The sequence below is a fragment of the Bombus pyrosoma genome, linkage group LG14 (assembly GCF_014825855.1).
Source record: "Bombus pyrosoma isolate SC7728 linkage group LG14, ASM1482585v1, whole genome shotgun sequence".
NCBI classification, from domain to species: Eukaryota; Metazoa; Arthropoda; class Insecta; order Hymenoptera; family Apidae; genus Bombus; species Bombus pyrosoma.
The window spans coordinates 9,777,611-9,794,851 of record NC_057783.1 but is presented as its reverse complement, the minus strand read 5'-3'; the positions used below and the strand labels follow the sequence as shown (position 1 = coordinate 9,794,851).

The window sequence follows — 17,241 nt, the reverse complement described above, 5'->3', positions numbered from 1 at the left end:
ATAAATCGAACTGATATTTCGAATTTTCTTTTTATTAAGATTATAAAAGTATCACAAATGTTCTGAATTTGATCCTCTGATCTTCGTAGACGGCATTTTCCATAAACACGAGAGTGAACGGAACACAAATTCGTTGGTTGCTTCTGAGAAACAGAAATAATAGCGTTACACGGGCCATCTTACCTTAGGTAATGGTGTTGTTATTAAGCTACAAGTGGTTTCGTTCGAGTATCTCGTACGTTTTAGTAGAATACCAAACGAGATTGTAATTATCAAGCAGATGAACGCGGCGTGTTAGCGGATAATAATCGATGTTCCCTCTTGATAGCGACGGGGCACGTGTGCCGGCTTGTATTCACCCTACATAACCAGAGGTATTCTAATCATAAACACGATTATGCTCCCGCACGACACGCGCCGCAACTCTGAAAGTTTCACGATAATTACTCGCTTCGACGGGATCGCCGGCACCGTTATCACCAGTGCAAATATCAAGAGAGTAATTACGGGATATGTAAATGTCGCTGGATCCTTCGCACAATCTGTGAGAGTCGCGTTTATTAACCTGTGGGATAGATGAAATCGAAACAATGCTCGTTTCTGAGGATAAGTTTAAGCTGTTATTTATACAGACTGTACCAGAAATTATGGCGCTTTTGTAGCCACTTGTACATGTTAGCAAACGTTATTGTTAAGGCTCGCCAATTATAATTTGTTGACTTGCCGAATAATGTAAAGCTTGTGGCGCTACAGTTTCCAAGGATCACTGAAGAGTTTTTACACGTATTAGAATATTTTAACTTCGAAATTCGCAGTAGGAATTTCGATAATTCAATGAGGTTTTGAATTTTCCAAAGACGCATGGTCGTGATAAATCTCGATCGACACTTCGAATGGGCCAAGGAGAACTTCCCTTGGCCCGATTTGTATTCCATTATCCTAACCAGACTGGTCCCTAAATTTTCCAGCCTTTCAGCGCTGAGAGAGTTCTTTAAAAATTTTAATACAACGGACCCTCTCTTAATTGAACTCCCATTATCTCGATATCTCACTGTGCGAATCTAACAATGGATCCAGGTGGATATATAGTACTTATTATAGTACAATGGATATACAGTATTTTGATGTCACTAACAGCAATGGGTTGGATTATAATAATTAAATATGATGGATTGAGGATAGTAAAAGAGTAAGTTTATTAGTAAAAAAGTTTGATATAGATCAATAAAACGAATAGAATATTGCAGTAGCGCGGTAGAAATTTTCTGTTACCGACAAAGGATTCCCAACGGGTTACAGAACATTGGAGTTCTCGCTGGCACATCGTGGACACGCTTTAAGTTATTTTGACGTTAAGCAGCTTAAGGAAGCGGCTAGCATAGATTACATTCCCCATAAGACACAGACTTAACTATTTCACCGGCTATTTACTTGTGCATATCCTAAATTGAAATTTCACGCAACATGACATATTAGTTTAGATATTAAGCCACGGCTCACGGCTGACTTTGTCATGAAAAGCCTTGTTAGCAAAAACCAACGGCGATGTGTAGAGTCAAATAAGAGTTTTTATCACGAAGATCCGTAGAAACTTGACAAAAATGATATACAATGTATATATATGAATAAAGAATAAAGATGAATAACTTCGATCTATGAAATGGATGATTCAAAAGTTGATCTTGACTAGTGCGATTTCCATTTCAATCGAACAATAACACCAAACTCAACGTGAAAATTCTGGCCACATTTTCTACAAGCGTTTTAATATTTTCGTCAGCTATCGTATGTAGGAAAAATAAAATTATTGGTTCAAATATGCGAAATCAATGTAAAATTTTCATCTTAGATGGAAATTCCGGCTGTATTTCTTACATTTCACGCAACGAGAACCACATTTTGACGAAAAAGGGCCCCAGTCACCTTATCAACACTCGGCATGTAATTTTGTTCATTACTATCGCGCGGAATGGCAAAAGTCACGGTCGATGAAGGGCCAGCCAGGCAGCCAGGCAGCTAGGCAGCTGGCCAGGCCATCCAACCGGCGCCAGCCAACCGGTGAATTCTAATTGTTCGCCGATTCGAACCGGCATCACTTGAATTTCTCGAATTCGCGGATCGTTCTTCGGTCGGCGCATAGATCGCCGCTGGAACAAAAGAGGCAGCACGTGCTTCCGGTGAACAATATATGACCGGTTATAAGCAACGTAACAGTCGGTAAGCGCATTCTACCGCGGCCAGAGCTTTCGCCTCGCTGAACAGTCGTCCATGTATTAATTATCTCGTTATACGACACATTCCCGCCCCAGGCCTGTAATTTATGCAACCTATTTCGACCGTTTCGCACTCGCCACGCTTGTTGCTAGCCACTGCTCACGATTTTGCCTCGTCACGGCTTGCTGCAAACAATTTTTCCAACGCTAGATACGTTTTTCGTGGAAAAATTTCAAATCTGGTACTGCATTATCGCGTCGAGTATTCGTTGTTATGAAGTAAACCAGTCGGTTGTTTTCGCGAGAGACGTGATAAATGAAATTCACATTGTTACGTAAATGTAGCTTTCCATCGTCGTTCGTGGCGCTTTTTCAGTGCATTTAGTTTTTTGTAATTGTATGCGGATAAAAGTACTGGGCGATTTGGTAAAAGTGTACGGGGAACATGCAGCGGAAAGCTAAAGTGTGAAAATAATCTCTTTCAGGAGGGAATATCCATCGGTTTGTAGGAAAAAATTTCTTTTATCAATTATTTTTAACGAATATAAATTTTTTCCTAACGTTTTTGTAAAAAATATACAACGCACGTAAATTAAGATTTATCGCATTGAAAACAGATACACTTACCGTCTAGTTAATTAACAGCATGTTACGGTACAATGTTAATTTTCATTTATTGAAAATTCGAGTTATTGTATTAACATTATCTTATAATAAAGATAAATTACGTTATACTCGTTATAGATATACATGCTACAGATAAAACAAATAAGCTTATTTGTATTCATTCTTAATTACGTGAATGTAAAAAACTGTTTAATGAAGATGCATAACTGGGAGATTCTAGTTATCGAATCAAATGATCAGATTTCTAAAATTTGCAACAAGTTTTGCTCTACTTCCTTCAAAGTGATGCATCGCTAATTATAATAATTTGTTAATTTTAATATTCTTCTGTCCCGTTGGTTTCTTTCAAATTCAACAGATTTTAAACTAACCTAATGAATTTAATAGAGCTTGCTTGTCTGGTACGAAGAGAAAACGCAAATATTTTTCAACCTCGCAAACCCTGTTATCGGCTCGAAAGGCTCGAAAATTTCAGTGTGTTAAATCTGACCATAGTCCATCGCTTCGTATCAACCCTAATTTATATTTCAAGAACATTGTGGTACTTAAACATCCCTGCACGTCGTTAACGCTTATTAATTTCCGCAAGGTACATAATAACTTACAAGCTGTGTTCTTTATGTTTAACACTAGTGTCGGATTAAAGTTCATAAAATAGCCAAATGATTGGTTTAGATATTGTCTCTGGTTAAATTACATACTTTTCCTAAAATATTTTGTAATATTTACTCTTTAATATTTTGCAGTCTTTTATATCTCACTACATAATTTTTAATTTATAATTTCTACATACATGTGTAATTTTATATTCTGAAATATATGATCCAGATTTCAATAGAACGCAATATATCAAGCTATAATAATTTTTCTAAAACCTGTTCTTTGTTTCGTTTTCTTTATTTTTTAAATCAACTGTCAATAAGAACCAACAGTGCCACTTCTTAAATTACATCCACAAACGGAATTCATCCAAAAATGCAATTTAATATTTTTCCACGTACATTCAAAATACCGTTTAAAAATCTCATCGTTAGAAATAACCAAGTGTGAGCAAAACAAAATCAACGACGTAAACAGACCTATGGTAAACAACTGGGACTCGACGTATTATGCTGAAAAATATTCTCTTAACATCGGTGGATGGAACGGAGGCAGCGGTGGAACGGAAAAAGGAAAAAGCGGAGGCCGCGGCCGTTGCGGCAAACAATAATTAAAACGACGAACGATGTAGCCTGTTTGCTTGGCATTCGGCTATTCCATTGCAGAAGAACCTTCAAATATTTATCGGACATCCCGTTACGCGTCGCGCGCAGTGGAATTTGGTCTCGTGATTTATGCAGGCCATTCACGCTCCTGCCTTTTACAATTCCAATAATCCTAGGATCCGTTCAAATATATTTTAAACATACCCTATTATCATCGAAATTCGCGTAATGAATGTTAATACTAAATTTGATAATTACGCAATTATCAATTTTTGTGATTTTCCCCAATTTGGAATATTTCACACAAGTATTTTTTTGCAAATGCTTCATATATTAATATATTCTGGCAACAAAATTCCGATCATATTACATCATATTACGAATACATTAGAAATATTCGTTTAGTTATTCTTAAAATATATTCTCTATGAATTCCAATTTTCAAAAATGAAACAGACCTAAATATTTACTATATATATAAACGTATATTTCCAAAGGAACATAAATTTGATATCGCATACTCTCATGAGAAGTAATCAACAATTTATCAATGCAATCTCGTTGCAGCATCGAACAAACTCAGCTCAAGTCTCTAAACTTCAAAACTCAATCGTTTCCTGCAAACTCCAGTTCCCCTCTCCCATCTCCATCAACTGACTAATTCAATTAACATGGCTCCCCTCTAAAATTCATCATTTTTCGTCTTCATTAGCCTCGGATGCCTCCCTATGGGTCCAACGGAAGACATCGGGAAATTCAAAGTCGCGGCCGTGTCGTGTAATCAGGTCACCGATCCGTTCGCCGCGTTTCAAAGCGATATGCCGTTTAACGTGGCAATTAGTCGAGTTTACATTTTTAATTGATCGCTTAACTTCTGCCAGGCGTCTGCAAAGGCAATCAACTGCACAAACAAGCGGCACCGAACGAAACGGCAAGTTCGCTGAGACGACGACGACGACATCGGCTTCGCTCCACCTTCGTTCCCGAAGGTGTCGCATCGAGGCGACCGTGTAAACAGGGATTTTCGGATTCCAGAATTACTAGCAGGCTGTTCGTAAAATATTTAGAGTAGTCACTCACTATTCTGCCGTTTCGAAATCGGAAAAGCGACTTTGTTCCTCTTATCGTCCTGCTTTTTGCTCCATTTTACAGAATGGATCGCGAGATTACCGTTGACGTCGAAGGAGTTACGAGAAAGTACACTATCATTCGTAGCCATTGGTATACTTTATATTTTTAGAAACACCCACAGTATACGAATTGCAAAAGCGTGCAAATTAATGATTTCTTTTTCTGTCAAGCGTTTGATATTTCATGCAAGTTTCATTTCACTCGTACAATTTCACTGTAATGTGTACTTGCACAGACAAGAAGCACCTAACTAAAGAAGAGCGCAATTAGAGTAAAATGCAATGTTCGTATAGATAACAGGTATATTATTAGATTTTTGAAAGGCAACATAGTGAATATTGTTGAAGTAATTACTTCAAGAAAAACTCTACATCTTTACTTTTGTATATCCGTGACCTGGAGACCGCTGTTACGAAGAGAATAGAATTTAGTGAAAAAATTCAAAATAAGGAGAGGTCCATATTATTGTGCCCTTGAATATAAATTTCGTTTTGGGTTACAAGGTCTAGGAACAAAAGAGTTGTAAGTAGATTTCTATTGCTGTTTCTTGTAGTCTTCAGCTAGAGCTACACATCAAAATTAACTTTTTGGTAATATCCTTTGCTACAAATATATGAACGTGCTTCCTATCATACCTTATTCCTATTGTATTGCAACACTGTAGGAGTAAGGATCTGGATCAACATAGACTGTACCTGTACCTATACATATACTTATACCTATACTTATTTCAATATATTTTTCTATTACAAATTCATCCACTCGTTCCTCTATCAGTCAACCTCAACAAATTACATAGTAATATATTAGAAGTAATTAGTTTTAATAATATTCATTATCTTGCCTTTCAAAAATCAATTTAAAATATGCTATTATACATAGTCCTAATGATCATCAGCAATGTGATATTAAGAATGAAATTACCGAAGTTCAATTTATCCGAACATAATTGAAACATATAAAACATAGTTTGTCAAATATAAGCAAGTGTTTCAATACTCTTGAACAGTGGCGTATTTCGAGTTAAGCATTGCGGTCAAGAGTTTTGATTCTGTTGGAAGATTGATAGGCAATGGTGGGATTTTGGTGGACATTTGGGGAATGTTCTGTAGACGTTTGGTGTATATGTCGGGCTGGAATTCTGCAGCTCTAAAGTTACGAAGCTTAGAGTTTCGAGATTCTAGAGTATCCGAGAATAGAGCTTAAATCGTTGGAAATTTTCAGTGTGGTAACTTCAAAGTTTAAAAGTACTATCTTTAGAGACGTACTAACCATTTCTTCAGATTTATATACTTTCACTTAAGTTGACTATCTAAATTACCTCCTGCTATTGAAGATAAGAAAAGACCACTGAGGGAAATTTTCCGTAGTTTCAAGAAGTGAATTGGGTAACGATTAAAAAGGAATTCCTTTCATTAACATCGTCTGAGAAGTTATTCATCAACATTTTTTTTGTAAATCGATATTTGTTTTTCCACGATGCGACGTGGTCAACATCGAGAACAGTTTAACCATTTGATATCACGAATGATATTCGATTTGATTTATCGAACGTTAGAATTGGACAAATTTAATTATTATTTAAGTGGAGTGTAAATATCGAAGATAAATTGCAAAGGGTTTTTAACGTTCGAATTTTATTTCAGTAGTTCTCGTGGTAAGAAAGTTATAAAGTTTCGAGTTACGACGTGCTCGATCAAGCGCAACTTCAGCGGTTAGCGAAGTGTAAACGTGTCACTGAGTATATGACTCGTGGATAACTTATGATGTCAAACATTAAATATTTTCAGTGCCGCATATACGTAGAATGACTGACTTATTTTGCTGCGACGTACTTATCAGTCCATTATTAATCATTCTGCGTTATATCGTTGCTGTAATAACATGAATAATAAATATTAATAATCTGCAATTTGTGTTGCGTATCGCGTTCTTTACCGCAATTTGGAAGAGTACAAGCATAAGCTCGCAATCCAAATTAACGTCGTGTGAGTAGGTCTAGTCGAGCTTTCCTTTTTTATTTAAGCTTTCCAATCTTGCACACGTTCATTCGCTATATATTGTAAATATAACTATACACGTCGACTTATACTTTATTTATTATACATATTATACATATTGTTATATATTATTTACATATTTAGGGGTAGCTGTAATTTGAGTTACAGAACTTGTAAAGCTACTTTCACTCTTTGGATGTCGAACAAAGCATTATCACGCTACATGGTTAATGGTAACTGTGTGTGCATGAGCATTTCGGATCGTTAATGTTTCATTGTAAAATTTGAAAGAAGTCTTTTCCTTTCTTTAAATCCATTTCGATCACGTACTCTCAGAGATATTAACCATAACTTTCTTAAATATCTCGGTCAAATCTGGGAAAGCAGCTTTCGCTGTCGTGTCAGCAAGTTCACTTCTTCGAATTCTACAGCAGGAGCGAATCTAGCATTAATTTTAACGTACAATCGTATAAGTTTTATCCTAGAATTCTAAATACAATTTTTCGATTTCGCGAATATAGGAAGCGAAATACTCGTTACGTTGATTATCATACTTCATTGAATTTTATTCATCTCCCTTTCGTTTGGTTATTCACAACGTGATTATTAAATAAAGGTAATGTGGTGTGTCACATAAAAGTTATCTCGTGTTAAGATATATCGCGCGATATAATAAAATGTTGAGCCAAGCACTGTGAGCAATTTACATTGACAAATCACGATAAAAGAGCAACAAACGCATTGACAATATGTGTGGGAATCTTTCCGAAGCATCGTACGTGTCGGCCAACTTCTCCGTAGAATTTGCAAACGATGGATGAGCAAGCTAGCGAAAAATCGAGTAGCGTAAAGTTCGTAAAGTGAATTTTTATTGGCTGGCTCGAAAGGAGGTAAGTTCGTGTTTTGGCTGTGTTCAAGGGGGAAACTGTCGCGGAGGGGAGTTTGCCTCGTGAGCGATGCAGAGGTCTGAAATCGACATTCGATACCGGAGAATCGTGGAATCGTGACGCCGAAGAATTAACGAGCCACTTGGAACGAGCCACGAATTATTTGTCCGTCCGCTAGCCTGAGAATCGTTGAGTACTACAGCTGAACAAAAACCAAGAGATGAAAAAGGAAAGAGAATGGAGAGTATCGACTATCGATGACGTTTTAGAAACCTTGCCGGTATTAATTAGAGGCTGCTCGAATTATTACTTGGAGCTAATTTTTGTTCGCAACGAGCATGCTTTTAATGCTTGTAGATATCGGACGAGAGATTCTGGATCGATTATTGGCGTTTCCCTGACATCATTATAGAAATCAGACGTCTGTTTGAAACTATGTGTTATTAAACAGTTTAAAGCAAGAAAATCCTGTGTGGAAATGGATTGAAAACATAGCGTGGCACGTGCCTACGTAAGACATATTTTCAATAAATCGTTATCGAAAAATTTATTCGGTTTGTTTAAATATTTAAACGAATGGGATAGAAAACAGTAGTTTTTAAACTATGTTAAACTTCTGTGTTAAAAAAAATAATTAATGCAGATGATTAAGTAACAAATAAATGCAAACAATGATAAGAACACGTTAGATTCACATTAAAAGTCTAGGATTAATGTGCAAAAATATTATAATCTAATTATTGTTCTTAATCAGAGCTTGGAGCTTTCGTTAAACAATAATTCTCCAATCCGTTCTAAACGATATCACTTGATCAACTGTGACTGCGAGATTTTTGTGGTCAGTGTATCAAAAGTGGCGCTAGATACAAATTGGGCAGCCAGATCTCTTTACGCGGTTATGTTTCGAGCAGGAAGCGAAAAAAAGCTAAAAGGAAGAGAAGGGGCGTATGTGACTGAGACTTGTAGGAAATCGACAAACGAACATTTTATTTTCTTAACATTTATAAATAGACCACGGGATATTTATGCAAATTTATAATAATTATGCATATTTTCGAGTATATGATTAAAATAGTAGAACTTCGCTAGAAAATTGTTTTACTCAACGAACATCATATGAAGCACTACGTTTAGGATATTTTGCATATTTTTTCATATTACGTGCATTCCGCGCAATCTTACGCTTCCAAAATTTTCATAAATGCGTAAAAATCCGTACGCTGCTGATGATAAATGTCAACTATTCAAAGAAGCTAATATCCTATATAAATAAAAAACAACTCGCTTATTCATAAAACACTGGAGGAACGTAAGAAAAGCCGGAAACGAGAGAATTCAGCGAATTTGATGAGGAATGGCCTGGAAAATCCGTGGTGTTTTAATCACGCGCGCGGCGTAACAAGGCAAAGACGGGATGCTCGAGTTTCAAGCGGATCCGTTTGCATCGCCAAAATAAAACAATCGTTCGCCAAATGCTTTTTTACACTATAGAATAACGGCAGAACAAGACGGAAAACGCGGACAGGAACAGCCAACGACAGCTTTTATTATTCGCCAGCTGCAGTTGCTCAAGTTGCGCCCCAAACCATCGGTGACTTTCATGACTGCATTATGCTGCGATGCAATATGTGCATCGAGAGTATGAGAATGTCGTAACGGCGGCGTATCTTAATACGCGTTATAAAATGAACTTTCAAACACGATTCCCGTTGTCCTGTTGTCTTTTATCTGATCCAAATTCAAGATAGAGCGCTGTCACACTATTTCTGCCAACGCTGCAAAAAGCAACGCTCAGCGAAACGATAGAACTCGCTGGGACGACGATTAAACGTTACGAGGTCAATAGTAATTTTGTTTCTATTTTTGACAGTTTTTTGTAACGACCAGCCAATTTTTCGTTAGCGTTTTTCAAGCGTGGTTTCCAATTTCTTTTTTTTGTTTCCTCGATTTCTTATAATATTTCTTTCTTTCTGTCTTCATCCTCTATCGCTCAGAAGTATTTTAATATGATGACAAAGTTTGATCAACTTGGTTTTCTCGTTCCTATGATTCATGAGAAATTGCTACTAACAAATATATTTTTCACGGTGTCGTTCGTAATAGTTTTGTGATAAATTGAAATGGAATGCAAACATTAAGAAGCAAACAGTTTTAAACACATCTGATTTCCTATATTTTTTTTAGATCGATCGCTTTCCCGCAACTGCATTCGATCTGGTTACAGTTGATTGCAATTCCGCTATCTTCAAAAAGCAATTTCTTTGTAATTTTAGGGAAACGGATCAATAGCTGACGTTCGACGATGCGAGACTCACGTTGACGTTTCTTTTATTGTAGAAATCGCAGGCGTTCATTTTGCATTTTATTTTTACTCCCGCCTCCTTGTTTGCTATTCTTTTTACAGTATAATTGTTTGCAACACGCAGTTATTATATCGAGAATTTGATATTTCATTGAAATTCTATCTGGAACCATCAAAGAAACATAAAGAATAAAATTCATTATATCGAAATATATCAAAGACTGCCCCTGCCAATTTTGTATTTCTTTTCGGAAAAGCGAGAAAATAGCCTAGTACTTTTCATTTCTATTCAATAGATATTTGTTTTTTTCCTGCTAACAATATAGCTGAGAAACAAATAATTGTAGTTTCGATATATTCAATTAAATATTATATTTGTTACAAGAGATATTTTTGAAAAACTATAAAATGAAAAATATTCGTTGTATAACGAGTAACGAGTAACACGTATCGTTTCCTGTGAGATTTCCCTGTCAAAATTATCGAGACATAAAACAATTAGAGCTAAATACCTGATTGCAACTTGGCAAAGTTGTCTGACTAAATATGTACCTATCTACTTGTGTCTGAATATTCAAGTTAACACGAACTCTCCACAGTCATTACACATTTTCCCTCTTCTACCTGAATACAAACCTTCGCCCGTTTCCAGATTGTCTTTCCCTGATAAATTTTGGCACGGATACACAGCAGTACAAGTCCAATTTTTTCAGCAAAAAGGTTATTCTACGATTTCGCTGTAATCCAGGAGAATTTTCTTGTCGAAACCGTTCGTTATGAATGTTCAAAGAAAAATTAAATGGTTCTAAGGCGACCATAATTTTGTACAATTTCTTTTAAAATTAACACTCTATACCTACCTTATTTTCATCGTACGTTTTAATTGTAATTCGCTGTACATAATATATATATATATACTAAGAATTTTAGCGGTAAATCAGTTTGCAAGGAAAAGTAGAATTCTCAAGTAGTCGACGAAATGGTTACAAGTTTTCGGAAATTTCTAACCTAGATAAAACAAAGTTCTTGCCAACCCTTCTCGCGTGTAAACATATTATACAAGTAGAGTAACCATTATTTAAATTGTTTCAAGAATACTTGCAGTGGCGTAAAGGAAGATCTTCTAAAAATATGTTGTTCCATAATTCACGGGCAGAGAATGTTTACGTATTTTTCAAGTCGTTAGTATCGATCGCCGTACTTCAAAGCTGACCCCAGTCAAGCTCTCAATACATCTTCCTTAAAATATATTATCTCACTGACGAATAAATTTTTAAAACCTGACTCGGCCGATTTATTCGATATTTATCATCGAATATTAATTGACTCGAACAAGAAAAAGAAGAAATTTACACAAGCGATTATTTACAAGCGAAGTTTCCCAAAAGTTAAATTAGTTTTGGAAAAACAACCGTTGAAAGATACCTATATCATTCTATTTTTTAATAGTTGAAATGATCGTCACTCGGACGGAAATTTTGACGCGCAATAGAAAAAAAAAACAAGCGTTCTAGTATCGATAAGGAAGGAGATTTAAAAATGTTTAGTTATATTTAAATAATTTCATACTTCCAATACTCTAATAATATAACATCTGCATAACTTGCTGCATTATTCTGTTTAGAGAGGAGAGACAGAGAGAGGGGAAGAGAGAGATACCCACTATTTCCAAGGAACGTAGTTTGAGCGGAAACGGAAGCCCTAAAATACAGATGTAGAATTATGGGAACCGATAGGATATCCATAAAATATCATTAACCAGCACGGTTATTGGAAGCGTGAACGCAGCAGTAATTATAACCAGGAATCACGAGAATGTAATGGGAACAGACAATAACCATGAGAGACTATTAATGTATTCTACTTAACAAAGTCTGAATTGGGTTCTACTGAACGCATCTTGTCACGAACTTAAGTCCTACCGCGAATTCGTGACGTGGAAATCAAATTTTGATACGTTGATTGCTATGTTTGCACAAAACCACCAAAAAGTTAGATAACTTAACTAGTATCTAGTATTCTATTCTACAAATCTTGATCATAAAACATACTTTATGTCTTCTGTAAAAATAGATATTCTTATTACCATCAAATGAAATTGAGAGAAGTGTGCGTTTTTTGATATATTCACTTTGATATCGTTCGGTAGACGTATCGACGTTATTTTTTCTAACATACTTTTCAATAATCTAGCGTGTGTTAGATATTATATTAACAAGTATATCATACTTAATCACTGAAGAATACATTAAGCAGTCACTTCTCACGAAATTAGAATATATATAGTTTGTCTGATTAATTATTCGTCCATACGAAACATTGTGCGTGGCCATTTAAACTCGTTCCACAAACAAGCAATCGTTCAAACAAGAATCCCTTTAATCAAGGAAAACTAGCGCAGTCCCCGAAGTAAAACTTTCACGCGCGGTACGTTTAATTGTGCATCTTTTCATTTCAACTGTCCTTCCGACCACGTAATCTTCGTCAAGTAACTCCGATGAAACGTTAACACACGGCTCTTCAAGCTATCTTCTCATACCATGTCTCGCGAGTGCTACTCTGTAGTTTCTGGCTGGATGGGTCGTTTATACGATTCGGAGTCGCGGATAAAAGACGAATCGAACTGGTAGAGGGTTAAAGGAAGCGAAAAGGGAAAGATAAGGCGAACAGATTGTCTGACGAAACGAGGAGAAAAAGGCAAGGTACGTCTCTCGATTATGCATGCTTTCCTGACGCAAGAACTGGGCTAATGGTTAGTATTCTAGAGAATTATCGTTGCAGACTAATTGCGCCCATGCTGGCTGTTGCCCAACTGCTCTCGCTGCGGAATGTTTCTATTCAGCGTCTCTTCGTGTGTCAATGAGGAAACACTTGTATCAAGAAGTGTGATGTACACTGGATGTTAAAAGCAAGCATATGTCTGAGAGTTTAACGTTCTGTCAGCTGTATGTAACTTTCCTAGGTATCGAACAAGCTTGAGCAAATTGAGTTTGAAATAAAAATAAGAAAGATAATTTTAAATAATGAATCATCTCAAATAGGTATCTTGTTATTTTCATTTTAAAGATAACACGGGCAAAATAATTTTATTTCTATTAAGAACGAACAAGACACCCTGTACGTTCTTTATTAGACTACTCTGTAATTTGAAATCATACAAATAAAATAGAACATCGCTAAACGTCCGCCGTACCATTCGATAGCTTGGCAAAGCTCGGTCGTCCAATCACACGAATCACCGTAATTCACCACAATCAGAAATCTACTCAAGGACGGTTCATCAAAGGTTTCGAGTCGCTTTAAACGAAGCCGGAAGAGAGGATGACAAAAAAAATGAACGAAATAAGCAGTCGTGTTGTAGACGAGTTCGCGAGCGTGTGTCAGTAGAAATCCGCGTATTCGATATCTTTTTAATTAATTACATATTCTCTCGTCTCTCTCGTATATATTACATGGGCAAGAGAAAGAAGCACTGCCAGTGAAAGAGAGACAGCCATCCAAAGAGGCTTCGGTAATTCAACTGGATGAACAACGAGCTTAAAAGCTGACTCAGTCATCCAACCAAGCAGACAGACGTGCGTGTACATGTATATACAGATACATGGAAAGAGACACAGATATACCGTACGAATACAAAGGAAATTCGTATACAGGTGTGAACCACAGGAACACACAGAGTCAAGCAGGACACGTTTGCACGAGCGATTGTGAATTTCCACGAGACGGTTTGTCCTTTGAGCCTTGCTGCGTTGGCCGGCAAAGGGAAGATGAAGGAGCTCGTAATTTTCCGAGCTCCGCGTTTCAGCTCGCGCGGCTATTTTCTGCGGTTCACGCGTATTATGCAACCGACCCGGCTTGAACTGGCACGAGCTTACACGCCTCGCGTGCTTCCACTGTATTCTCTGTTTCGATTCTGTGTGTGAGTTTGCGCGAGTATGCGTGAGAGAGAGTGAGAGATCGCGCATTCAAGAACCACTGATGAACGCGTGCATATTCAACGCGCGACTCAAAGGGTGCTTTCGCATTCCGTTACATGTGCCCGGGATGTATCAAGAATTTGGTGGTAAGATGATTTGTTGAACTTAGTTTTTACGTGGTGAGGATGAGTTGCTTATCGTAGACAATTTTTATTTGTATAATGCGTGTGTTATATGAAACGGATTCAAATTTTCTTCATTAAAAGGAATTTTATTCGTCATTCGTCGAAAAAAATCTCAAATTGTTCTATACAACATAAATATATTACATTCGTGAGAGATATCTACAAGTGTTGGAATACTTTCACGAGTCACCATGTGTAATCGTTAAATTATCTGGTTCTCGGACCGTCGTAGCGAAAGTTCGAACTAGCTTTTTGATTTTTGCTACGATATAGGATAGAGGAGTGGAGAACAGTTCAATTTGAAATGTGACAGGCTACGTTACAGGAACTGAAACACCGAGGAACGGAGCAACGGAGAACTATACGCGGAAATTGCTGCGGGCACGTAACAAAATTTGTCAGGAGATGAGATTTTCAGCGAAGGCAGTTATGTACGCCGTAAGAATGAATGGCCGACCGGTGGAAAACGAGTTCTCGCGGTGCTAACAATAAGAGCCCGTCCGTTTTCCTGATGAAAGGGATTTCCAAGTAAGTTCTTAAATTTCCGCCCTGCGATCTGGTTCGCGCGGATGGACGAACGGATCTGGCCGCGAACAGATCTTCTCCTTCGAAATCCAGTTGATAATTATTCAGTGTAAAAGCTTCGGGACTTTCTGGCGAAAACAGTCGATTGGAGTCGGTTCGAGAAGAAATTCCTTTTCCGACCGTGTCGGAATAAATCGTCGATCAGAAGTTAGATCTTCGTGGCGTGTTTTAATAGGTTCGAGTGGCAACTGTTCAAAGTTGAAGAGTATTGGATGTTCATTTAGAGAATGTAAAGCTAGCTTGATTACTTTGTGAAATAATTATCAATTAACTCATTGTTGTCTGTTTATGAGAAAATAATTAATTAAACTGGAACTAGGCTACCTGGCAAATGTAAATCTTTCGTGTTTATTAATTAGAATATATATTCTTAATGATACCTAAGAATTCTCAATAACTGCTAATTCTAAATTAATCGATTAATATAATATTCAATACCTCAAAAATATCGATTAATTTCAAGTAATTATTATTTCGTGTGGTCCTCTGCACTTCTTCATTACTTCTCTTTCTGTTATGCGTTTTGATTTACGTTTTTGATTCCGTATTTCCTCACAGTTCATTCTAAACATTTCATATACATACGTTGTGCCTCCTACAACATTTAATTTAAGACTCTATCTGTTTCAGCAGTCCATACAGACGGATCCTCATAAACGGAATGCTATTACGGAGCAATAATCGAATACGTTATCGGTAAAGCAGAAAAAAATACTTGGCCAATAGATATATTCAAAATTGTTGAGGTTGAGGTTGACTGATTGAAGATCGAGTGGAAGTATAATGTATAAGTATAATTTTATACTGATTCAGATCCTTACTCTCTTAGAGCTACAATACAATGGAATCGATAGGGAGCACATTCATATATTTATAGCAAAAGGACATTACCAAAAAAATTAACCTTATAGCTTTAGCTAGAGGTTACAAGGAGCATAAATAGACATCTGTTTATTAGTTCCTTTGTTCCTAGACCTTGCAACCCAAAACATAGTATATATTGAAAGGTACAATAACACGCACCTCTCCTTATTTAGAATATTTCTGCGTAATAGCGGTCTCCAGGTCACGGATGTACATAAATAAAGATTTTTTTTTATTTGGAAGTAGTTTACAATCAATTCTCATTGAGAATTATAAGTAAATTATTCTGGCGTGGTACTCTAGCGTGAATAAGTGATTATCGTATGTTTGATTCTATCTGAATCTAATGTTTAAATCTAGAGGGTAATGTCTTTTTAGCCTGCGGATCTGATCCGTCGTGTCAAGTAATTGAGTAACTAGTGGGTTTTGGTGGTTGTTAATTCTTATGTTATATCTATTACTGAATTTGGATATTTCTTCTTTAACTGTGGGTATCTTAAGGTCGCGATGTATTGTTTCGTTGGTAACATACCAAGGTGCATCTATTAAGGATCTTAGAGTTTTTGATTGGAATCGTTGAAGAATTTCTATGTTGGAATTACATAAATAAAGATATAGAGTTTTTCTTGAAGCAGTTACTTCAACAAAAATGTTTCTGATAAATGAGCCGATCTATAAAAAAGAGTGCTATCAGTCAAGACTAGAATCCATGATAACATTGTTGCAATTTTTATGCTGATCCGGGACGGATCAACTTTCGACTGCTTTGCATATTACGCGAAATTTTTCTTCGTCGATAAAGCTGCCGAACCAAGGCTTACTCGAGATTGACTTTACATCGGTATTATAAGAGCAACTTTGGGAGCGTGATTGGCCTGCCTGATGAAGGACGGGACGTTCATTGCTCCGAGGGAACACGTTATTTCCATTTTATTTTTAAGGAAGAACGTCTTTTGATTGTAATACTGTGACCGTAGAGCATTGAAAGTTTAGAAAAGTATTATAATTCACGAAGTAACGATATTGCGCATGCGTATAATGTACATATTTACGTAATAATCACATTCTAAGAGTGTATGTAAAATGCATTTAATTTTACCTTATAAACTGAAACTTTCAAAATGAGACATTTTTGTCACCGGTTCGTAACAACTGCAGTGAGAAGGAATTTTATGTAGAAAAGTTTCGAGATACAAAACTATTTACGATAAAGCTGAGAACATCAAAGGGATGATTGTAATAAATCTGAAAAGAAGAAGCAGATATGAAGTGGTACATTCAGTGAACATTCCTTAATTTTTTCCATGCCATAGAAAATAAAAATA

At 36.5% G+C, this 17,241-nt stretch overlaps 1 protein-coding gene and 2 long non-coding RNA genes across 7 annotated transcripts in view; 2 read left to right on the top strand and 1 right to left on the bottom strand.

The window, feature by feature from the left end:
* The window catches only part of LOC122574965, a 33,618-nt gene extending 20,247 nt beyond the window's left edge, over positions 1-13,371 (top strand). The window contains exons 2-3 of the long non-coding RNA XR_006319279.1: positions 11,990-13,067; positions 13,147-13,371. This is a non-coding gene — a long non-coding RNA (uncharacterized LOC122574965). The remainder of the gene's footprint in view (positions 1-11,989; positions 13,068-13,146) is intronic.
* Positions 1-17,241, bottom strand: part of LOC122574958 (zwei Ig domain protein zig-8-like) — a 433,576-nt gene that overhangs the window by 64,035 nt on the left and 352,300 nt on the right. The gene's annotated exons all lie outside the window — the stretch shown is intronic.
* Positions 13,691-16,103, top strand: LOC122574966. Its single transcript, XR_006319280.1, has 3 exons — positions 13,691-14,428; positions 14,793-14,995; positions 15,683-16,103. It is a non-coding gene; the product is annotated as an uncharacterized LOC122574966 (long non-coding RNA).